Below are 23,097 nucleotides of genomic sequence, written 5' to 3' on the forward strand. Positions count from 1 at the left end.
TCTAGAGTTACAGAGCTAGAATGGGTTCTTGGACGAGCAGTAGTATTATTATAAGGATGAGAAATAGATATACGAAGAGCTGGATAACTTACTTGCCCAAGGTCACAAGGCTAATTAGCGGCAAAGTCAAGACCATAAATTCTGCCCCCTCCTTCACCCAATCCAATGTTCACGTACTTCCGCCAGTGTTTTCTTTTTCTCACATGGCCAGAGTTAATGCCTTCTCTGAAGAGATGTCTGTCTTTCACACTCTAACAGAATAGGCTTTTGACAAAGGATAAGAAAGCACATTCTGCTCAAATATCCAAGGTTGGGTAACCACTGCTACTTGGAGAAGGTCACAGTGTCTCTACAGATATATTGAGGAAGTTACACAAACACACAGACAAAGGTTTTGAATCTATTAACATTCCTCTTTGATCATCATGCATGAAGAGATGCTCAGAAAGGAGGCAGTACAAGTACATCAATGAAAAGGGAACGGTCTTTGGGATCAAGTCTTGCTCCAGCACTATAGCTCCTACACTGAACATGTCATTAATTTTTTTCTGAACTGTGGCTTTACCAAGAAATGAAGGTATCCTTTACACACTTAGTGTGGAGATAAAAATGAGATACCATTTAAACTGTATTTAGCACAGAATGGGTACACATAATGTGTGCTTATACCAATGTCTTATTAAAATTGTATTTAGCATGTAACGGGTGATCAATAGTAAGATGTTATTTGCTTTTCCTTCAAAGGGCTTTTCCAGCCCCAATTACAGTTCTCAGAGAGAAATAAATGTTCTACCTGAGAGAAGGAGGAATCTATTATCCCTTCCATAGCTCTCTGCTCTCCACTGGCAGGAGTTAAGAGAACACCCCAACCCCACATGTTCTTTCAGAGTAAAGAGATCAAGGGATCTCTTGACATCAGTCACCAGAAGAAGCCAGGGTATCCCACACTGTCCCTCTTCTCGATAAGTCAAACAGAACTTTCTTTGTTGATGGAGATGTTCTGTATTTGCACTGTGCTACCTGGATTACTGAAATAGTTTCCTAACTGGGGTCTCTGTTCCTACCTTTGTTTTCAATCTCTCTCCCCCAGTGCACACCGTATTGTATTCTTAGTGTAGAAATTAAAGTAGTGTTATTAAAACATAAGCCATATCATGTCATTCCTCTGCTTAAAAAATTCCAATGGTTTTTCATGTCATTCCAGTAAGAGTTAAAGTCTTTACAGTGACCTAAGACGCTATGTGGTTTCACCATCCTCAAGAGTCTCCTTGACCTCTCTCGTCCTCCATTCCTCTCTCTCCAGCTAAACTGGGCTTCCTCTTTGGCGTCCTTTCAGACATAAGATCTTTGCACTCGCTGTTCCCTTTGCCTGAAATGTTCTTTATTCAGATGACCATATGACTCACTCCCTCACTTTCTTCAGATCTTTGCTTAAATGCAGTCTTCTTCCTGACATCTGCTCTGATCAGTCTATTCAGAATTGCAATCCTCAACACTCTGTTTCTATTCCCATCTTTATTTTTTTCCCATCACAGCTATCATACTCTGACATAATGTACACTGCAAATATTCATGTTCTTATTATATCTCTGACCCTTGATAATGCAAATTCCATTGTTCTTAACTATTTTGTTTATTACCATATTCCCAGAGCCTCAGACAGTGACTAGTATATAAATATTGATTGAGTAAATGATTCTACAGCTAGACTGTTAGGAAGAAAGGGCTTCTGGGAGAGGAATTTTCACAATAAGTGAGGGTTATGAAGTGAAGAGTTTGGTAAATCCCATCCTCAAAAATTTATGAATAAGGCAGAAAGCCACAGTTTCCTAGTTATCACCTATTTCATCAAGGATACAGAACAGAGATCTTGACATTAAGAAATCCATATGATTTCTTAGACTCTGTACATCTCCACGTATGCTCTTTTCATAATCATCTATCCACTTTTTAATATTAATTTTAAATGTTACTATTCTTAGTAATAGAAAGACAGGGAGGAGTTGGGGGTGCATTATATAGAGTCTGGTTTAGGGATTAGATTAGGGGGTTCAAAGAACTGCAAGAATTAAAGCAGCTGTTGACACCTTAAGTGAAGCCTGAAAGACCTTCCATCCACAGGGCCTATGGTAAGGGACATAGGAGAGCACGAAAAGGCAACTTGGGTCTACGATGGGTCCTCAGAGATTCAACAGTGGGAAGGCCTTTAGGCTGCTCCAAAACCTGAAAGCAAATGTCACTGGTCATGGGTTATGCACACATCATAATACAGGGTTGTCCAAATGCAGTAAGATGTTCCTTAATTTTTAAGTTAACCCAGGTTCTGGTACTAGAGCTAAAGAGAGTCTTTGATATTCGGAACCTCCAGGTTAAAAAGCTGAAAAATATAAGGATAGGTAAAAACAAGACCAAGATCCCTGGTTGAAGACCCTGATAATGGACAGAGCTAAAGATAGGAAATACAAAAGAGGGAATAAAGGCATCTGGAGCAAGTGTACTCATTTTCTGGGACTGCATAACAAATGGCCACAAACGTAGCGGCTCAGACACCCTTTAGTATCTCGCAGCTTCTTGTCCCACCACACTGCTCAGGGGCTCCCCGCGCTGCCACCAAGGGTCAGCCGGGGACTGTGGTCTCATCAGAGGCTTGACTTGGGAAAGATGCATTTTCAGGCCTCCTCGGGGTGTTGGGACAATTCAATTCCTCACGGTTGGGGACCAAGATTCATTTTTTTTGCTGACTGTTGAGGGGAGGAGGGTGTGTGTTAGGGGGCTCTGAGCACCTAGAAGTTACCCATAGTTCCTTGCCACACAGCTGTCTCACAACAAGGCATCTTCCTTATTCAAAGCCAGCAAGGGGAGGGTGTCTCTCTCACTCCAGTTTGCTAAGACAGAGTCTTATGTAATGTAACTTAATCAGAGAAGTGACACCCCATCACCTTTGCCATTTTCTGTTGTTTAGAAGCAAGTCACAGGTTCTACGTGAATTCAAGGGGAAGGGACATGGTTCATTAGGGGTCATCTTAAGGTGTGTCTGTCACACTCACACAAGCATCATCAGAGATCTCCAGATAACCATATTTGAGTCACAGGCCACTGCCATACATGATAGCACCAATCTATGTGCAGCCTAAGAAATGACGTATGGAGTCTAGACGTGGAATTGAACATTCTCCACAGTAAATCTTCCCTCTCCCTCGCCACCCTCATGCAATCAAGCATTGACCTCTGCTGATTATGCCTTCCTGAAACCTCTTAAATCTGTCCACTTTCTCTTTAAAGCCCTCACTGTGGTGTCAAGGCTGTCACCATCCCTTGCTGGGACTGTTGTAGTAGCCTCCTAGTTGGTGTCCCTACCCCTCCACCTCTGCCCCACCTCCCTGTATAATCTGGTCCTCACAAGGAAGCCAGAGTACTTTTTCTAAAATATAAATTTGATAACATCACTCCCTGATTAGAGCTCTTTACTCATTGCCCCTCACATTTTGGTTAAGTTACAAGCTTCTTAACTTCGTCTGGTTTCTGCTTACCTTTTTTTTTTTTTTTAATAAATTTATTTTATTTATTTATTTTTGGTTGTGTTGGGTCTTTGTTGCTGTGCGTGGGCTTCCTCTAGTTGCGGCGAGCAGGGGCTACTTTTCGTTGTGGTGCGCAGGCTTCGCACTGCGGCGGCTTCTCTTGTCGTAGAGCACGGGCTCTAGGCGCGCGGGCTTCAGTAGTTGTGGCTCACAGCCTCTAGAGCGCAGGCTCGGTAGTTGTGGTGCTCGGGCTTAGCGGCTCCGTGGCATGTTGGATCTTCCCGGACCAGGGCTCGAACCCAGGTCCCCTGCATCGGCAGGTGGATTCTTACCTTTCTAGCTCCCCTTGAGCTTCAGGATCCAGCCAAGTTCACTATTGCTTTGTTTTTCCAAAGTTCCACGTTTTCTCCTGCTTCTACTGTTGATACACTGTTTCTACTGCCTGTTACTTCCCCCCAACCCTGCACTCCATCTTTACCCAGTCAGTTTGGCTTGTTTGTACTCATCTTCAGCTCTGTGACCTCTGATCCCCCAAGCCTAAGTTAAGTGTTGCTTCTGTGTTTTCACATAGAACCATGTACTTTTCATGCTGGCACTCACTGATTTGTCAGGAACTGTCTCGCCTGTTAGCTGCTAAATCCCTGAAACGAACACAGTGATTCAACCTAGTGGCTTCTGAATAACTGTTGAATGAACAAATGCCAAGTTTTCTTATAAGCAGCTCTCTTGCCACTGTCCCGGATGCCTTACGCTCATTTATTTTCCAGTGTTGAAAAATATAGAGAGATAACTAAATATCACCGATGCAATAACTTTTCATTTTGAGATAGATTTGGACTTACAGGAGAGTTATAAAAATAGAGAGTTCTGTACACCCTTCCCCCACATTCATGTAATGATAATATCTCATGTAACCATGGTGCAATTATCAAAACTAAGAAATTAACATTGATACCATACTATTAACCAAATTACAGATTTTATTTGGATTTCGCCAGCTTTTGCAATAACGTCCTTTTTTTTTTCTCTTCCAGGATACAATCTAGAATGTCACATTGCATTCGGTTATCATGTCTCTTTAGTCTCCCTACATTTTGTGACAGTTCTTCAGACTTTCCTTTTCACAGCCTTGACACTTTTAAAGAGTACTGGCCAGCTCTTTGCAAAATGCCCTTCAATTTGTGTTTGTCTGGTGTTAATCCACGGTTAGATTGAGGTTATACATTATTGGAAAGACTGCCACAGATATGATGTACCCTTCTCAGTGAATCATACTATGTCGATATGCCTTGCACCTAGTGATTATTATTTTATTTAGTTGTTTTCTTATTTAATTTCCCCTTTAGTACTCGGTTAAGGTGGTGCATGCCAGGTTTCTTCATTGTAACGTTACTATTTTTTCCTTTGCAATTAGTAAATGTTTATTTTAGGGGAGATCTTTTGAAACTATGCAAGTGTCCCATTTCTGCTTAAAACTTTCACCCACGAAATCCATCCATGGTTGCCTGCATAAATTACTCCTGTGATGTTATAATGTTCTATTCCTCTCATTCATCCTATATTTATTAACTGGAATTGTTTTGTAAAGAAGACTTGTTATTTCTTCGTCTTTATTTAGCTGGTTGTTTGTTTATATCAGTGTGGACTCAAGGAGAGCCATGTTATCCATTGAATTATAATCAATACTATTATTGGATTTATGTTGTTATTTGCTTTGCTCAAATTATTCCAACTCTGGCCGTTGGGAGCCCTTTCAGGTTGGTGGATATGTTTCCCTCCTCTCTCATTTTCCAGCACTTTCTTACTTTCTGGTGCCACAAGATGTTCCACGTTCATCTTTCACTTGCCTACCCCAGCCCTGGAACCCCTTCTCCAAGGAATTCTGGTTCCTTTTGGTGGAGAATTATACCTGCCTCTCTGCCATTGTGACAGTCTTATCTGTGCACTCATTCTCATGCTCCCACACTGAAATCCCCTCTTTTATTTCCCCCAAAGAAAGACACACTTAAAATGACAGTTTTAGAAACTCTGTGGGTCCAGGACATAATAACGGAGACACAGCGATACAGTGTAGCGGAAAGAGCGCTGAACCTAGAGCTGGGAGATGTTTCTGATCATCTGGCATTTTGACTCTGGGTCTGGTTTGGAGGGAAAAGTACTGTAAGTACGGGAAACTATAAATACCATCGCAAGGGAGAGAAATCTGCCTCCGAACGCTTGGCTATTACTTCCCCTGCATTCATCCTCCTGTTCCTGAATTTCAGAGGTAGGCAAACGACTGAGGTTATTATTCTATAAAAAGGCATGAATCAGGGAAAAGAGACTTGCTTCTTTTCATCCTCAACTTTCCCACCCCTCCTCCAAGATAATTTGAATCTGAGGTTTTTGCTTTGCCAACAGGAAGAAAGGTACGTACCTTTACAAGAACAATCAAAACACTGACTCACAAACTCGGTGCAAGGATTTAAGATTATTTCCCTGTTTTGAAAAGCTTCAGAGGATTATGCTAAATTATATGCTGAAGGGTGAAAAGGAGACAGTGTGCAGCTGGACTCCCACAGCTCGCCTGACACACACGTACAGGATCCAGGCTGGGCTCTAAACAACAAACCCTGGCTTCCTTCAATGGCACATTCCAGGCCTGCCGTGAAGGAAGGAAAGGCAGAAGACATTTCAGCAGGATTGTAAATGATCCTTTCGCAGTCACTAGAAACAGATCTCTTGAAACACCCTTTTCCTACCCCCTCTCGCATATGGTCTGCTGCCCCTCAGTTCCCCAAATCTATACATTCTCTCCTCAGAACCTACACTTTTGAAAATAGGTTTTATTAGACTATTTTTAATAAAAGAGAAAAAAAAATGTTTTCTGATCTCCTGAAAAAAAATGGTGTTCAAGTGAAATCTGTATGAGGAACGCTTTACTCTTTTACTAGTATTTCATTAGCTCAGATTCATGCACAGTATATAGAGTCTTGGTGTCGTTTAAAAGCCTGGAGCCCATCTTTCCAGGAATGCTTCACATGATGTTCTCTAGGCAGTTGCCAAGAAGGAAGTTCTCCTTTGCTTTATTTTGTTAAAGCAGTTCTGTTGACAGCAGGATCTCTTGCTATGTCCATTTTTCACCCTCTGCTTGCTGCAGGATCCTGGGTTGCTGGTCTGACCACTGAGAACTTGATGAAATCCACAGAGAAAATCGTACCGGTGATGTTATGATTTCGCCACCAACTCGAAATCCACTACCTCTGCAAGACCAATTTCCGGTTGCCAGATGGCATGGGGTAACGTATGTCAAGGAGTCACTCCTTTACATCCATCAGAAATGGAGAGAGTTTTTGGTTTGGTTTGGTTTTTGAAACATCTACCTATATTATCTTTCAGAATACGCTTTGTGGAAAAGCGTAATGCACGATCCAGAAAGCTAGAGAGCCTCTCAAATTAATGCTTGCCAAGTGACTCGGGTCTAGCCCTTCTGCACATCGTTATCATCTTGGCTAATGAACAAATAAGAGTTGAAATGGAAAAATTCTAATTAGCCACCTGGAGACGGTGGCAGAATTGAGGAGATTCCCGCACTGCCTTCAGGTGCGTTGCTTTGGATAAGGTCCAGTATGGCTAAGGATGAGCCTAAGGTGTCAGAAAAGGCAGGAAGTGCCAACACTACCGGATCACCTCCCCTCCCCTTCCCCCCCTCCAACATAAGGGGCGATGCCCTGGATGCCAAGGGTGCCTCATTAGGAAACAAAGAGTTGGATCAACAGAGGTCATTGGTAATCTCTGAATAGGTTTTGCCCACTCATGTTTTTTTCCTGCTAAGCAGGTGGCTTTCGCCCTGCCCTACAAATGACTGTATCCTGGTTCCGTAGCCCCCCGTGGGAAAATCTCCACTTACCTTGTTAATGCACAGCAAGGCTGGCTGTGGGTTATTTATTCATTTTTCTCCTGTTGGTTTCATTAATTACCCAAATCTATCTCAGATTGAACCGAGGTCAAAAGAAAATCAGTTCAGGAAGGTGGGAGGAAACAGCATCGGCTGCCACGTGGCACCAAACTGAGGCACGCAGCTACCTAGAAGCTGCATCCCTGAAGATGAATACACTGTCCATACGCCATCCTCCTCCCCAGAAGGTTCACAGCTTCAGTTCCATCCTATGTTTCTGTCCCCAGATCATGGCTTAAATTGGACAACGTAAGGCGAAGAGCCACTCAGTCGGATGGTTTTGGGTTTTGTGTATCGTGAGCCACATTACAAGCTAAACAGACAAGCACGTGGAAGGGATGCAGCCATCCGCCCATGAAGCTCAGTGCGCTGCAAACGTGCCCCATCCAAAGCTGAGTGTGTGAGCCCTGACTACCTGAGGAATACAATCCCATCACTTCCTGCCTCCTTTCAGGACATTTAAAATCCGAGAAGAGGGGCTGTTCCTCCACAAGTTTACATAAGTGAGACCTCTCTAGTTAACGATTTGGTGAACAGGATTCATCTTAAGGCAAATGAGAAAGAAGCCCAGGAGAAGAAGGGGCACACCGCCCATCGCAGTGAAATGGTGTAGAGACAAAGCTTTTGTTTATTTCTGGGGAAATAAAAGAACATTTCCTTCTGCCCAGGCAGAGCTTTTCTGACTGAAGAGTTGACTCTGGCTCCTTGGATGGAGATAGTTAACATTATCAGCTTGTTACAAGGTTGGCACCAACATGCTAGAAAATGACACCTTGTCTTAATCATTCTTTTTTCCTGAGCAAGTATTTCTCAAACAGATGCAACCCCACACTTGGGCTTCATATTAGTGACACTGATCAAGTTTAAAACCCTGGTGGAAAGGTCAATCACGTCTCCTCTGCTACCAAGACTGTGGACCTTGCACCAAAAATAGACTAAGAATCAACTCCAGTAAACACATTGAAGGGAAAGCTTTTGATGATCTGTGAGAGTCTGGTTTACACTAAAAACAAAACCCATGCCACTTCTCTGGGCTGAGAAATGGTTTCCAAAGACCGTTAGAAATGGCGACTCTCCAAGTACTGTCAGTAATTCATTCAGAGAAAGGTATTTTGTACATAACTATACTGCAGAGGAGAGGTTATTCTTCAGCATTCATAGCACAGTTTATATTTTAGAAATACTGTGTAATCTTTCATTGTTGCCTCTGAAACAGAACAGTCCTAGGTGAGAATGAGAGGAGAAATAAGAAAGGTCAGGAATGAGGGAGAAAGGTTCTAATCGTAAAATAACCGAACCTCCTCTGGCATCTTGAGGGATCCCAGGCCCATTGGACCACAGACCAAGGGTGTCAATCTCATGTACAATAACGATCGCTTACATTGGCTGAGCACTTATTCGTTGTCAGGTGCTGTTCTAAGTATGTTCGTGGATTCTTCCACTTAATACTTACAGTCACAACTGAAGCAGTCTTTTATTCTCCAAATATCTATTTAGCACCTACCATGTGTCAAACGCTAGTCTGGGGGCTGGGGCTATCGCTCTGATCAACACACACACAAATGCCTGCATTCTGTAACTTACATCCTAGCGCAGCCAGGATTTGAACCTCAGCAGTCTGGCTACTGGGCTGTAAAACCATCCTAGTTATTAGTAGGTGTCACAAAATGCGGCCTCTTTTGGAGACCAGTGAGAATCTCTTAGATCACCAAGAGTTAAATGTGAAACTCCTGGGAGAGAAACACCTGGGAGAGAAACACCTGGGAGAGAAACACCTGGGAGAGAAACACCTGGGAGAGAAACACCTGGAAGAGATGTGCTTTCTGTGACTGATGTGGCTGGATTGCTCTTCTCGATGGAAATAGGAGTGGGGCCTGAAACTGAAAAGAGCTGGCGTTTGGATTCAGCAGACGCAGGTTCAAGTTCTGGCTCTGCTATATATTCCACGGATGCTTGGGGCAAGTTGTTAAACCTCTCTGAGCCTCGTCTGGAAGAGAGAAATTATAACAAGACCTACATTCTTTGTGTTGTGGTGAGCTATTCAGTGAGATAAGAGAAATAAAATACTTTGCCAAGTGCCCGGCATTGTAGGAAGTAAACTATTCTTATTTGTTTCTTATGGACCCGCAAAGCCGGACAATAAAATGTCAGAAGCCGATTGAAGTCGTCTTGGAACGTCAGCCCTGCACTGTATAAATGCCTGACTGCACGGACTGAGGCAGAGCAGAGGTCTCTAGCCCATCTGTCTTCAGTGTGTGTGTTCACGGGCACAGGCAGTGCGGAGAGCAAGATGCAGTGCACAGCATCCTGTGTTATCCAGGGGCACCAGAATGGAGCTCCCTGTATCAAGGAGCCTGAGTCTTTTATCCTGTGTCCCCAGCTTTGCTTGCTTTAGGTCTCTGTCCTCAATATGACCAGGTCACGCATGGCCCATAGAAAGCAGAGATGCCTAAAGGTCACAAACCGCTTTGTCTCTTGGTCTGGGTGCTCCAGCCCTGGGGCCTCAGCTCTCTTTCCTTTACAACCCCTGGATCTACTTCCTCTGCTCTCTACCTTCCTGTCCTCTCTCAGTAAGGATGCTTCTATTGATCCGTCCATACGGTCTGACCTGTTTAGCAGCCTCCTTTGGGTGTAGTTCTCAAAGGCACCCCCCTTCTTTACCAAGAGGGGTGCAGGACTCAAATCCCCTTGGGTCACGCCCACTCAAGTGATCACTCAATGCAATTCTCTAAACTTGGAAATTGACCAGTGATGATTCTTCAGGATATGGATCATCCCCTTCCATTTGGTCGCCCTCAAGGCTGATTTGGGCTCCATTCCTTAGTTTCCACAGATGGTTCTGAACGTCAGGGTAAGGGGGCAAATGTACGCACAGACTCATTCTGTGAAATGCATACTGATTCTCAGCAGGCTCTTAGTGTATGAAATCAAAGCTTCTGGGAGCCACACTCCATTTTCATGAGTAAGAATCCAAATGGTCACAAGTTTAGTGCCCTGAAAAAGACACAAATTTGCCATCTTACGCTTCCGTAGGTTAGAAGTCATTAGTGCCTCTCTGGAGGCCCTTGGGGAGAATCCATTTCCCTTCCTCCTCCACCTTCCAGAGTCTATCCATAATCCTTGGCTAAAGGTTCCCTTCTTCTATGCTCAAAGCCAGCACCATTACATCTCTGTGACCATCCCTTCTTCGCCACACTTCCCCTTGACCTCAGCCTCTGACCTCAGCCTGGAAAGGTTCTTCAATGTCAGGGAATCATGTGATTAAGCTGGACTCACCTGGAGAGTCTAGGATAGTCTCCCCATGTCAAGGCTCGTAACTTCAACCACATCTGTAAAGTCCCTTTTGCCCTGTAAGATAACATATTCACAGGTTCTGGAGATTAGGACGTGGACATCTTTGTGGTCATTATTCTGTCCATCTCGTTCCTCTCTCTGGCCCCGCAAGGGAATTCCACATGCAAATATATTCATGCCGTCCTAAGGTCCTCAATATTCTCAATCCATTACAGCATCTACTCAAAGTCCAAAAATCTCCTCAAAATCTCATCAGCTCAAAAGTCCCAAATCTCATTATCTACTTCAGATAAACCAGGCAAGGCTGAGGCTCTAGGTGGCAACATAAGGTAGCCTTTTTCTAATGTGCATGTTTTGAAATAATTCAACTGTTTTTATTTCTATAGTTTACACATTTTGTCAAAGGTTTCCACTCCTGATGGCATTCTGAGGCGTTTATTGAAAAGACCATGAGTGTTCTTTTTTTTTTTCCTGCATGTCCCACTATGTCTACTGTATGCCATTACAATCTTCCCATTCAGATTGCAACTCTCTACTCCCAGGGCAGAGCTAGTTATATGTTTTTCTTATATTCCTATATTCTAGATTCGCCACATATGGAGGAAAAAGCTAAACATGAGACTAAACAGAGACTAAGTATTAAGCCCATTCATATCTCAAAATTTTTCATGTGTTTCAAATGTAGAAACCACTGCCATTCATAATTGGTTGAGGTTCTGATCTTCTGGACTAGCATTCTTAGCCAACACACACACACACACACACACACACACACACACACACACACACACACACTCACATACACACACACACACTCACACACACACACACACACACTCACATACACACACTCATCAAATAACAGTGGAGATTTTTCAATTATCTAATTTGATCTAATGGCTAGTCCAGTATGTTGAAAACATGGAGCATGAAGAATTCAGTTTTGTTTCTAACTTTATCGATACATCTTTATAGAAAGAGCATTCCAAGATTACAATGAACTTGATATTTCTTGGCAAGTTGTTTCTTTTTGTTTGCATGTGTCCCTCAATAAAATGAAACCCTTTCACTGTAATAAAATTACTCTACAGTAATTTTTAAGCCATTCAAACCAGAACATGTTAGAAATAAAACCTATCGATATTGTGAATGCTATTGGAACTGGCACAAGGTACACAGGACTAAACAATAGTCTTAGCTGAGCACACAGACAAAGGCATTTGGGAAATTATAATGACTATCCTGAAGGTGACCCAATAAGATAAAAGTGTTCACTTACTAACTATGGCAATGCTGCATTGCATAAATAAAAGATAATACAAGAGAAATCTTCTTTCATTATGCCTTAAATAAAACCCATTTACAAAAGCTCATGTTTTCTCGTGATGGTTGGCTTGAGGAATTTCTTAATTTGTACTGAACAGCATCTCCTTTTGACTGACTCTGAAAAAAATGACCTAAGAAAACGATATGTAGAGTTTCTGCTTTGCCATCAAGGCTGTTTACACCAATTATACACCCAAAATAGCACCACCATAATGTAAATTTGCATAATGAATTACGGAGTCAAAAACAATCATCAATAATGATGACAGGGGTCCTTTGCCTTTATAAGAAGCGACGTAGTCTTCAATAATATTTATTGACCTAGAAGTCTCCTGCAATAATTAATCATGAATTATTCATAGCAGATAAAAGATTTCCAGTTATCTGATGGGATCCAATCTGCCTTCATAAAACGTTTGAAGCCTTCTGGCATTTTGCCCCGTGTAGGAGCCCGATTCTTCCAGCTATTTGGTTCACAAGAACATCTTGCATTTCAGTGGAGAAAAAAAACACCCTCTTATTGTGATAAGTAATGAAGCAACTCTCTGCGATCCAATATTTTTAACACACCCCATCATTTAAAATTTTTGACTTAACAATGTATTTTCCTTAATGTTGACATCCTAGGACTTTCACATTTTTAAATAGCTTCTGAGTTTTGCTTTTGGGGCTCTTCCACGTCAAATTATTAATGTGTCCTCCCTTCCCACCGAAGATGTTTAACACGCTTCACATTTTTCACATATTCAGTGCTAAGCTCGCCCATCTTTCTGTACAACTTCCGCCTTTCTCCCGTAACACCTCCTTCGCATACAGCTGCGCCTCAAAAGCCCAATAAGTGGTTTCAGCATGAAATCATAGGCAGAATTTGGAATAGAAGTATTATTTTAAAAACTGAGCTGAAGAAAAGTGTAATATAAAGCTAGAAGATCTCTTGGTAGTTTAAGCACCGTTTCCTCTGTTCTGGTTCCTCATTTTCCCTAGTAAAGGTTCCAGTGAAGTAAAGTACTTTTCATGGATACTGATGAATCGAAATGAATGTTCCCAAGTAACAAGGAAGAGAAGACAAGAGAGGGAGAAGGGAAGAAGGCAATCGCTGAGCATCTACAACTCTGCATTGGCATTTTGTTGGAAATTTTCCGAGTACTGTGGATAAAAGCACAGACACCAGAGGCAAACTGCCTGGGTTTGAGTCCTAATTCTGCTAGAGTCTCGTCTCTACCTGTAAGGCCCTGGGCAAGTTATTTACGCCCTCCTCAAGCTTCTCATCTGTAAAGAAGGGATAATAACAGGGCCAATTCATAGAGGAGTGGTTATGATTATGTGAGTTCATATGTGTCAAGTTTTATAACAGCGGTTGGCTTACAGTCAATGCTATAAACATCAGCTAATTATTGCAATTGCTGGTTATCATCAGATCTCATATGGGCTTGGCGTACAGCAGCCCTAATAGAAGATGGTTATTATCTTCTGCATTTTATTGAAGACGAAACTGGGGTGCACTGAAGTTAAGTAAGCTGACCACACACACAGTTAATATATGGCCTGTCAGGCTCCAAACCTGTGTTCCTGCCACTGAAGGGAGATGAAGACTGAAAAGCTGGCTCTGGGGAGCTTTATAAGGGCTTTTCCTGCAACTGAATCAGCAGGATGCCCAAGGCTCTTCACCCTCCCTAAGCATCAATTAGTTCCTACCCCTTTCATTTATTACTTGGTTGTCCTCTTTCCCCTCCTAATTCCAATATTAATGACATATGTGAATTGGTATGAAGAAAACATCATAATTTTGAAAGATAAGAAATGAAAGGGAACCATAAAAATCTCACTGAACGTATGGTATTTCAGTCTCCCACCGCCTCCCTCAAAGCTTCCCCAAGTATTTCCCACTGATTTCTCTCCCTCTTGTTGACTCTTATAGCATTTATGGCCTGAACTCAACTGCTAGAACACTGTCTTGTGTACAGTTTAAGACACTAACTTGCACAGACCTCAAAAAATAAATTTCTGATAGTAAATAGCTTACTGAATTTCACCTTTTGAAAACCCATGATGAGCTTCATTTGAATAAACCCCCTCTGGCCAAGGATTGACCAATTTGAGCCTCAATAAGAATAACTACAATAAATTCAAATGCAAATTATGACAACAACAAAAAACACATAAAGATGAGGGTGCATCACTTTTGGAGAATGCTAAGGAACCAACTTATTATTTTGACAGCTGATAATAGAGAGTAAGAATTAAACAATTTTTCTGTCTTTCCTATATAAACTGAACCTCACAGGAGCAACACAGTGGTTAAGAGGAAGTTTCTCCTTATAAAGATATTCCCGCTAATAAGTAAAGACTGATATGGAACACTTCCATCACCACAGAAATTTCTGTTGGAAAGTGCTGTTCTAGAAAGTCTACTCTAGACAATGAGCTTCAATTGCTACCAGATATTGAGTGACAGAAGTATACAATAACACCTTGCAAAAACCAAAAAAACAACAACAAGAAAACCTGAATAAAATGAAGCCTCTGGATCTAACCACCAATTTCCTGTATTTACAGGAAATACAGGGGACAGAGGACTGTGTTACACAACACTCTGGGGATCCAGATGGCAAATTCCAGTTTGCAGGACACTGCTTGGAACAAATGATGCACTTTTCTTAACAAAAATAATACCCAAAAAAATTGATGGAGGAGGAAATTTAAATCTCATAAATTCCATGAATTCCATAAATTCCACATGTAAGACATGCATCAAACAAAATTACAGTCCATAGCCTTTATTAAAAGCCTGTTTCAAACAGACTGTAAAATAAACAATTACTAATTTTAAAACAACTGAAGTCTCTCCTTCTGTATCGCTGTTGTCTTTTCAAAAGGGTCCTGAGCCTGAATTGAGTCAAAAATCAATCATTCTAATATTTACAGCTTAGTTGTAACCATGCCATACAATTGATACGGTGTCTATGTCAGTTTCCTGGTTTTGATAATGTATTGCGGTTATGTGAGGTGTTAATCATTGGGGGAAGCTAGGTGAAGGGTACACAAGAGCTCTCTGTTTGTTTTTGCAACTCTGACAATTTTCTAAAAATATTTCAAGATGCAAATTTGTCAAAATCAATCATGGTGCTGGAATCTATACCAGCTGATTTCTAGTTGCAAGTCATACAGGCCCAACAAAACACTAAGGTCCCTGAGACGAGGATAATCATATAATTCTCTGGACTTCCCCCCAAATATTGGCATTTTATTAGGCATATGGCAGGAGGATGAAGAGGGTGGAATAATTGGGAACATAGGAGGAATTTCATAACTATTTGTAAATTGATAAGTGGGCGACATTAAGAAATCATGGGTTAAATTTTGGGACTCAAGGATTTAAATGTATGGTTACTGTGCTCTTGATTTCACCTCTTTTGGAAACTGCTAGAAAAACAGTTTCCAATTATAAAATATATGAATGGAAAAATAGTCCCAGGCATTGGAACAGATAACCATTACTCACACTACTAAGTGTGGTTGAGTCTTCCTTTAAAACATCTAACTCAACACATGTTGCCAAATGACTAGGAAGCTGGCTCAGTTATTAGGTTCAGTTGTAATTTACAAGATTCTTAATGGAAAAAGAAGTCAAATGCTTTTCAGACAGATAAATATTCACAATTTTATTCTTACTTTTTAATTTTTGGCTTCACCACTTAAATTACTGTCCAACGGCATAAAGCAGAAGAGAACTTTAAAAAACATTAAAAAAAAAAAAAACCTGGAAATGCATCACTGAGAAAAAGATGTTATCTTTCTATCCAAAACAGTGGAAACTTATGAACTTTTCTCAATATCGTAGTTCTGTCTACACAACCATTGCGTAAGTTTTATAAATGCCACTGTCAGCAAGCAATTGAAAATTGTTTTTTTCCAAATGTTGGAGAAAGAACAACTATCTTATATTAATTAAAGCTAATCCACATTGGCTTTAATTGAGTGATGGAGCATTGTGTTCATAGGCTCAAGTTTATTAGGTTCAGTTCCTATGTGGTCTACGTAGCTTCTCTCAGTAGAATATTTGGTACCATGGTCTTCGACCATGTTTAACTCCCAGACTCTTAACACTGTAGTTTAGCCCAACCCACCCCTACTGTTGCCAAAGTATCATCTTAAAATCAAAGCTCAGCATGTCACAGTTGTTGAGCTTTACACTTTTTTTTTTAAACAAAACTTACCTTACTATGAAGCGAATGAAAAATTCTAGTCTTAAGGAACCACAGGAAAAGCTCACATTTGCTCTGCCCCAATAGAGTAATTTTTGGCCTAGTCTACTCCTGCTAGAATGTTAACTTCATGAGTGCAGAGACCCTGTCTGTTTTATTTACCCTGGTATCATTGGTAGCCATGACAGTGCCTGGCACTCAATGTTTATTACATGTAGCTCACAAAAAGCTGTACGCTTTTCCAAAGCCGAAAACACCTATTTCAAATGGAAACTGAGTACTTAGCAAACTTAAAACAGTGGTTTCCAAAATTTGGTCCTCAGACTAGCAACATCAGCATCCTCTGGGAATTTGTTAAAAAATACAAATTCTCGGGCTTCCCTGGTGGCGCAGTGGTTGGGAGTCCGCCTGCCGATGCAGGGGACATGGGTTCGTGCCCCGGTCCGGGAAGATCCCACATGCCGCGGAGCAGCTGGGCCCGTGAGCCATGGCCGCTGAGCCTGCGCGTCCGGAGCCTGTGCTCCTCAACGGGAGAGGCCACAACAGTGAGAGGCCCGCGTACCGAAAAAAAAAAAAAAAAAAATTATCTGGCCCTACTACAGACCTGCTGAATCAGAACCTCAGGGGTGGTGACCTGAAATATATATTTTAACAAGCCCTCCAGGTGATTCTGAAGCATGCTAAAGTTTGATATCTACCAGTATAATCTAAGGAAGAAAACTCTTTCCAAAATTCAGCTCTGATTTGCATCACATAAACTCAGCTATTTCAGCACAGAAACATACATATCCTGGGATGATTCTCTGGAAAATGACTTTCTGTAAAGACTAGATATGTGGGCCAATAAAAGTTGATCACTGTTATGCACTTTATATAGCAAGATACCTTGAATCGTAAGACAAGAATGTGTGTAAGGCTTCCTCCCAGACAACCTATTTTATGGCAAATCTAAACAGAACTTATTTAATGAACATGGAAGTAACATGATATGGTGTTAATGTCCCCACACCAAGAGTCAAAGACCTTTGTTTTTCTTTACTAGCTGAAAATTATCCAAAAAACTCACTGGGATTCCTCATCATTTCAGTGAGCTAAATAATACCAAAGTGGAAAATTCTATGATTCAGTAAGAGCATCCAGGGCCTAAAATGTTCCAAAACCAACATATTTCCATATGACAGAAAGAAGAGAAGGATGATACACATGCTGTATCCGAAGAGCTCCTGACAAGCCAGAAGAATAAATTAAATTGAACAAAACAGTATTTTAGAGGATAAGAATTAACTTCCACACCTGAATGGAACAGACACATACTCAGGTACAAGTATGGGAAGATCTGACTCAGCAACAGCATATATTTAAAGAAAAAGACTTCATTTGCAGTATACACCCCATGAGCCAACACTGTCCCCACTGTCACCCTGAAAGCAACAGTGACCTTAGACTGTCTTAGCAGAAGCAAAGTATCAAGTAGCAAAACCACAGCTGTGCTCTTTTCTGGTCTGGGCATCCCACATCTGAAAGGCCTGCATTCATTTCCAAGCCCTACGCTTCGTGGAGTGCACAGCTGGAGTGGAACCGCAAGGATGATGCTGTGACCAGAAACCGTGATCTCTGCAGAGCAAGTGAAATCACTGTGAGGAACCAGACAATGAAAAAGAAAACTCAGGCACGGGTGGAGGCATGCTGGTTTATCTTCAGATATGTTAAGGGCTGTCATGAGGAAGAAGAATTTAAAGTGCTCTGTGGAACTTGAAGGGGTTAAAGTCGGTGAGTAGAAACTGATGAACAGACTTTGGTTGCAAAGAAGGTAAAGTAACAGGAAGACTCGTGATAGTTTTATGTGCCAGTTTGTCTGGGCTCTAGGACCCAGTTATTCAATCAAATGTTACTGTAGGAGTTGCTGTGAAGGTATTTTGTAGATATGGTTAACGTCTACAATCAGTTGACCTTAAGCACAAGAGATTAGCCTGAATGATGTGGGTGGACCTTATCTGATTACTGGAAGGCCTTTAGTGCAAAAACTGAGCTTTCCCAGAGCGAAAGACATTCTTCCTCTCGCTTGCAGCATTCACTCCTCCCTGACTTTCCAGCCTGTCATCTTTCTCTACAGATTTCACTCTTGCCAGCCCAAATAAATATAGAAAGACGTAATGTGTGTGTGTGTGTGTGTGTGTGTGTGTGTGTGTGTGTTCTACTGGTTCTGTTTCTGTTTCTCTGGAAGACTGTAACTGATACAGTTGCCCAAGGATAGAACGGTCTATTTCTTCTCATGCTGAGTTCCTGTTACCAGAGATATTCAAGCGCAGGAGAGGAAACCACTTTGGCAACAATAAAGAGACCATTTAGAAGATATGATTCTTGATGAAATTATATAGCGCATATAGACCACATACTCTAACTCAATTTATTCACTTTATTGAGGAGCCAGTCTTCATCTGCTCTGGGAATATAATAATGAGCAGAAATAGTTACTACTCTGCTTTTTTGGAATGTACATGAATCCTGTACTATGTGCAAGGTATTCTAGAACACAAAGTTGGCGCTCAACAGATACTTGTTGAATGAATAATTGAATGAATGAATAAAAACATAGTTTAAGATTATAGGGAAATATATAGATACATATATTTATATATTTTTTGAGAAATGTTTCTATCAAAAATATGTAAATGTTTTAAAGCTTTAATTTTTTAATAAGGATAAGATTTGATTATCAAAAAATTCTATAACATGCCATATTTCTTTCTCCAGTAAGGCGTAAGTCCAAATTATTTTCCTAAACTCTTCTCCTTTTTTGACCCCCTTATATCCTGAGCCTACAAAAACACCCTGACTTCATGTCTATTCATTTCACACATTTGAAAGTGCAAATTCCTTCAGCATAGAATCTACAACCTCTGGATAATCTGTAACGTTATACACTCAGTGGAGGAACCCTCATAGCCAGCTACTGACCTGAGCGTGTTCATCCAGCCTCCAGCGATGGACAGCCGGGAAACCGACCATACTGCTTTTCCAAACACGAATGTTAAGGAACGCAGGGGAAGAACTGCACGGATTTCCATAATAAAAGCATGATAGTATTAGGACCATATTTATATCACACGTGTAACTTTTCAAAGTACCTTCACAGCCTATCCGACCTGCATCACTGCTAAAAAAAAGCAAATAAAAGTATCATTTGACGGATGAATAAAAAGAGAGAGTCATGGATGGGATGAAGGTGAAGTTTAAACCCCAATCCTTTCACTCGGTTCGGCTGGGTGCTTTTCTTTTTCATTAGATCATACTGACAGGACATGGCGCATCATATTCTCTTTTGATAACAACGGGAAATGTACCCTTTAGTAGAAGATGATTCATCAGTCTTCTTACTCTTGATCCAAAGCTATACCAAATGGAATACTGCATTACAGGGGAACTTTCCTACATACACAGGTTGCTGAGAATCTTGGGTGTCTTGATTGGCAGCTTACCCCGTACTCCCAGGGGGCTTTGCCATGCATTGATAATTCACTGATTACTGGAAATTTCTTATGAAAATAAAACCCTTTAGATTTTTTTTTACAAAATTCATATTACAAAAGTCTAATGATCATTTCATTTCCTAATTAAAGGTGTTTGAAAGGAACAGGGTGATACAAAATGAAAACACTTAGTAGCAAAGTTGCAAAAGCCTTGCACAGTCATAAACTGGGATTCTAGACGTGGCTGAGGCTCCAGTAAGTTGGGTGATCTAGGTAAGAATCTCTCTCATGTGTATGTATAGGAGCTTTACCTATTTGCGTATTCCAAGCTGAAATTACCTATTTCAGGCTGCCTTGTCTTCATAATATAACTACTTTCACTTTTAATGGGATGGAAGAAATTATGGCTGTTTTTCTGAAACCACATCAATTTTTAAAGGCAGCTGGAGCAATAGGGGTGCGTTTGCACTGGAATTTTGGCTTCAAGGCCAGTACCACCTTGAAAATTTGGCTGATTTCCCCAAACCCATGAGTTGGAGAAATACCAGTAATAAAAAGGGGAATTACAAGGATGATTTACAATTTTCTTCACTCCCTCCCTCAAATTTAGTCTTTGTCTGTTGCCAAGAAAACAAGTCATGATCAAAATGGAACCAATTGGTAACTGATAATTAAACTACAGCAAAATATTTCAATAAATAAATTAGCCATCAGATAAAAATTAAGGACAATTGAATTTTGATAATATATCCCAGCAGAAAAAAGCAGAGACAGAGATATGTCCTTTTGACTTTGAAAAACAGTTCTTGATTTTGTTTTGTTTTCCAGTATTGTTTCTTTCCTAATTATATTTTTCTTGGGAGAAAAGCTTAAGAATTGGCCACTGCCAGCCTACAAAAATGTTTACCCACCAATAAAAAACTGATTTTGATTCTTTTAATTTTCCTTTCCTCTTCTTTCTTTCCTTTCCCTTTCTTTTTCTAAGTCCTTATATGCACGATTCCTCATCTTTGCTTAACTTCCTGGGCACGCAAGAAAAGTCTGCATGACTTAAGCCTAGCACAGAAGTCTGACTTTGTACATATCCTTAGGTATACACCTGCAGTTTGAAAACACCCTTCTGTTCCTCTTGGGGTGGAAGAATCAAATGAAAATAAACTCATTTCGGCTGTTTGTCTCTTTTTGCTTTTCTATCTTTGCAGGTAAAGGAAGGTATAAATGCTTGAAAGCCACAGGTAACCACATCACGGTATTTTATGACAAGAGAACAGCTATTTTTCCAGCATTATCCAAACTTGTCTCAATGCCACCTTCCTCCCTTTGGCCCAGTCCATTAAAAAACAATTACTTCTCTAACCACCATCTACACAGGAACCAATGGACCTGACTTCCAGTAATCTTTAAATTTCAACAACCACTTAGGAAAGGCTTCTTCACACACCCACACACACACACACACACACACACACACGTTTCCAGGAGCTGTGGAACTTCTGTACCCACCTGAAATACAACCTGTCCCTCTTTTTACCTAAACAAATATTTAAAGAAAAATTACCATGAATATGGAATAATCTTATATCTGTATAATATATCTTATATCTTATATATATCTTATATCTTATATATCTTATATCTTATCTTATATCATATATATATCTTATATATATATCATATATATATATCTGTGTATATATATATATATCTTATATCTGTATAAATAATCTGTATAATCTTAGAACAAGAATAAACGAGAACTTGAAGAGTTGCTTGGCAATGTAAGTAGGTAGAAAGTGAGGCACAGGACCATTGCTGGTGCTCACATTCATGTGATGCTCACAGCTGAGGCTATTTCCTCTGCTCGTGGTCCTGAAACTGGACCCAAAGCCTAGGCATTATTGAAGTCACAGATCAATTTGCTATATCTTCCTGGAGAGTCCATTTTAGTCACCGATTTGGGGATAAAATTGTTTTTATATTCAAACAAACATAGACATGTTGTGGATTAAAATTTGCCTATATTTCTATAAGTAATAAAACATGCAAAACAATTACATGATTGTAATGAGATGCTTGCATGACCCAATCCCCTAAGTCTTTCTCCTCCTTCTTTTAGAAGTACTTTGAAGACAATGTTTAAGAAGCATCATACTACACCATGAAGTATAAATGAAGGGAACGAACTGGTATAGCTACTTGGGTAAAGAAAAAGTCCTAAAACACAAAGCTGAGCTCTATAGCATAAGGAAATTGACCTACCTAAGATGCTATTGATATTGTCTTTATTTAATATATATGAGATCTCATAAACATAACTCAGCCAGCAAGAAACATATATGTTAAAGCAGTATCTGGTGCTCAATGGAAAAGTCACATTTAAAATCAGAATTGTCCCTGCCCGTCCCACTTGAAAATAAAATGAAAAAGGCTTTTTAAAACTTTTAATAATTGAGAGAGAGGGGGGAAAGCAAACAAGAACAAGAAAAAGGAAGAAAAAATAAATCTCTTTGTGCCAAGGGAAACGGTATCCCATGCTTGTTTGTGTTTGGCACCCAATTCATAGCCCAGCAACCTGAGTCTAAGAACTTAAGCCTTCACGGACGAGTGCATCAATTGGTTTTGAATCAGAGAATAGCATTACTCCATTAACTTTGAGACTATCCCTTGCAAGAAATATATTTAGCTATGGCACACGATATTTCAGTCCTAAAATGAGAACGTCAACTGTGAAACGCAACTGAAAATTTCAGTTGTTTTTCTCTCGACTCCTCCCACTTACTACACATTCGAATAATGTGAATCCAGGAAGCATTTACATAAATGTGGTGTTCATTCTAGGTTTTATGGCAGGTCTTTTTGCTTTCATTACTTGGAGCCTGCCACATTACAGGCTGGCACACACGAGAAAGGAAATCTATGCCCTACATGCCGTGTTATTACTGGCTGCCTTACCCTTAGCCAGAGAAGGGAAACGTTTACTCTGCTGGGGCAAGAGAAGAAGCAAAGGGCTGGGAAAACTTGGCTCTCCACGTTGAAGATTCCACACAGTGTTCCTCATGCTGAACCAGCAAACTCGCCAAGCCAGGAAGCTCAGTTGAAGACAGAACTGCAAGAACTGCCAAAACTAGACAGAAGGAAGAAGAATCCTCCTGATACAAAAGACCCTGTAAATACTGCAATATATGTACACATGTACACATACCCAACATGTTTTGTAATTAACACATTATTAAGTTTCGCCTGTGCTGCCGCTTCTAATGTCAACCTGTCAACCAAAGACTTCTGGTTAACGTTAAATTCTGTTTTAAACATGGAAGGCTTATCTGTTACCTGGGCTTAGGAAACCA

The 23,097-nt window shown here is 40.6% G+C and overlaps 1 protein-coding gene and 1 long non-coding RNA gene across 3 annotated transcripts in view; both read right to left on the minus strand.

The window, feature by feature from the left end:
• Positions 1 to 23,097, minus strand: part of RERG (RAS like estrogen regulated growth inhibitor) — a 106,022-nt gene that overhangs the window by 74,962 nt on the left and 7,963 nt on the right. The gene's annotated exons all lie outside the window — the stretch shown is intronic.
• LOC137201675 (uncharacterized) lies at positions 5,913 to 10,635 on the minus strand. The gene is made up of 3 exons (XR_010932276.1): positions 9,661 to 10,635; positions 9,231 to 9,623; positions 5,913 to 9,185 (listed from the first exon to the last, which is right to left on the minus strand). It is a non-coding gene; the product is annotated as an uncharacterized lncRNA (long non-coding RNA).

This window comes from Pseudorca crassidens, chromosome 11, assembly GCF_039906515.1.
Source record: "Pseudorca crassidens isolate mPseCra1 chromosome 11, mPseCra1.hap1, whole genome shotgun sequence".
NCBI classification, from domain to species: domain Eukaryota; kingdom Metazoa; phylum Chordata; class Mammalia; order Artiodactyla; family Delphinidae; genus Pseudorca; species Pseudorca crassidens.